The following is a 2,654-nucleotide window of genomic DNA, read 5'->3' as shown; positions in this document are numbered from 1 at the left end:
ATGTTCTCAAACTGGAAGAATTGATATTGTTAAAATGTCCATACTACCCAAGCAATCTATAGATTTAATGCAATCCCTATTAAAATACCCAAGGCATTTTCCACAGAAGTAGAAAAAAATAATCTGAAAAGTTATATGAAACCACTAAAGACCCTGAATTACTAAAGCAATATTGAGAAAAAGGAACAAAGCTGGAGGTATCATGCTCCCTTACTTCAGATTATACTACAAAGCAATAATAACAAAAACAGCATGGTACTAGCACAAAAACAGACATATAGCTCAATGGAACAGAATAGAGAACACAGGAAAATACCCACACACTTATTCCCAATTAATCTATGACAAAGGAGGTAAGAATATACAATGGAGGAAAGACAATAAGTGGTTCTGGGAAAACTGGGCAGCTACATGTAAAAGAATGAGATTAGAACATTTCCTCACACCATATACAAAAATAAACTCGAGATGGAGTCAAGACCTAAATGTAAGACCTTAAAACATAAAATTCCTATAAGAGAATGTAGGCAGGATACTCTTTGACATAAATCGTAGCAATATTTTTCTGGATCTGTCTCCTAAGGCAAAAGAAATAAAAGCAAAAATAAACAAATGGGACCTAATTAAACTTAAAAGTTTTTGCATAGCAAAGGAAACCATTGACAACACAAAAAAGACAACCTACTGAATGGGAGAATATATTTGCAAATGATATGACTGATAATTGGTTAATATCCAAAACATATAAACAGCTATTATGACTCAATTAAAAAAAAAAGGGCAGAAGGCCTGAATAGATATTATTACAAAGAAGATATACAGATGGGCAACAGGCACATGAAAAAATGCTCAACATCACTAATCATGAGATAAATGCAAATCAAAATCACAATGAGAGTGCTCACTTTGGCAGCACATATACTATAATTGAAACAATACAGAGAAGATTAGCATGGCCCTTTGCCCAAGGATGACATGCAAATTCGTAAAGCAAAAACCACAATGAGATATCACCTCATACCCATCAAAATGGCTGTTATCAAAATATCTACAAATAACAAATGTTGGCCGGGATGTGGAGAAAAGGGAACCCTAGTACACTGTTAGTGGTATTGTACATTGGTGCACACACTATGGAAAACATTATGGAGTTTCCTCAGATAACTAAACATAGAACTGCCATATGATCTAGCAATTCCACTGCTGGGTATATATCCAAAAAAAAATGAAAACACTAATATGAAAAGATATATGCACCCCAATGTTCATAGCAGCATTATTTATAATAGGCAAGATATTAAAGTGACCCAAGTGTCCATCAACAGATACATAAAGAAGACATTATATATATATATACACATATATATTTATATATATAATAGAATACTACTCAGTCATAAAAAGGAATGAAATTCTGCCATTTGCAACAACATGGATGAACCTAGAGAGTATTATGCTTAGTGAAATACATCAGATAGAAAAAGATAAATGCTCTATGTTATCACTTATATGTGGAATCTAAAAAATAAAACAAACAACTGTATGTAACAAAACAGACACATATTTAGAGAACAAACTAGTGGTTACTGGTGGAGTGAAGGAAGGGGGAGAGGAGAAGATGGGGTATGGGATTTAGAGACACAAACTACAATGTATAAAATAAGTAAGCAACAAAACCATATTGTACAGCACAGGACAATATAGATTTTTTTGTAATAACTTTAAATGGAGTATAAGCTACAAAAATATTGAAACACTAGGTTGTACACTTGAAACTAATATAATATTGTAAATACACTATACTTTAATAAAAACGATAAAAATCCTAACTTTCTATGCCATACTACTGAACTGTCTTCATTTCCCTCTGAAATATTTTGGCACGATTTACAAATTAAAATATTATATAAAATAAAACTATAAGCATCGTAAGAAAAAAAAAGTATTCCCTTGCTTTCAGTCATAACGATGATATCCAACTTATTAGGTAGACAAAAGTTGGGAAGCACTCATCAATAGTATGACTTGAAAAGTCTAAAGTAAAGTTCTGAGGATTAAAGTAGAATGTTGTGAAGTAATAATATTAAATCAATTAATTTCTAAATATAATCTTTTTTAATATGGTGAAGATATCATACCTAGGTTGGAAAACCTAGGGACGAGGCTGGCCGGTTCCCCCTCATTTTATCCTTACCCTCTACCCTAACGGCAGAGTTAACTTTCATCTATTAAATCAAAGAGAAGATCAGCACACAGCTATACTTAGGAGCTTGCATGATGTATTACTGGTATGCCCAGTGTTTTAAACAAGAATGTCAATAATTCTTCATTATACTTTTTATGAAAGTTTGTATTTTCTATAAGTACAAGTTTTTTTTTTTTTCTTTTTTCTGGTCATTTCTTCTTCTCTGTGATTCTCTATACTTTCTTAATATCTAGTTTGTACAAATTTTGCCCCAAGAAGCATTTTCATAGGCTTGGTTTCTTTCATGTATTCCCTAATTCCTGTATCAATTTTTCTGAGTTCTAATAAAAAATTTTACAATACATTGTACAACATCAGTATTCAGTTAGTATACACGTATATAATATCATTATTTGCCTGGATATTCTGAAGTTCAAACCTCTAAAAACACACTTGTATTTATCCTGGG

General features: G+C 31.8%; 1 non-coding gene across 1 annotated transcript; it reads left to right on the top strand.

Annotated features, from left to right (window-relative positions):
- The first annotated feature begins 897 nt into the window (after positions 1 to 897).
- On the top strand, positions 898 to 1,005 carry LOC136121726 (U6 spliceosomal RNA). Its single transcript, XR_010655749.1, has one exon. It is a non-coding gene; the product is annotated as a U6 spliceosomal RNA (small nuclear RNA).
- Positions 1,006 to 2,654: the final 1,649 nt, after the last annotated feature.

Source organism: Phocoena phocoena, chromosome 3 (genome assembly GCF_963924675.1).
Source record: "Phocoena phocoena chromosome 3, mPhoPho1.1, whole genome shotgun sequence".
Lineage (NCBI taxonomy): Eukaryota > Metazoa > Chordata > Mammalia > Artiodactyla > Phocoenidae > Phocoena > Phocoena phocoena.
The sequence above is the reverse complement of the archived record's forward strand: the minus strand, read 5'-3'. Positions and strand labels throughout refer to the sequence as shown.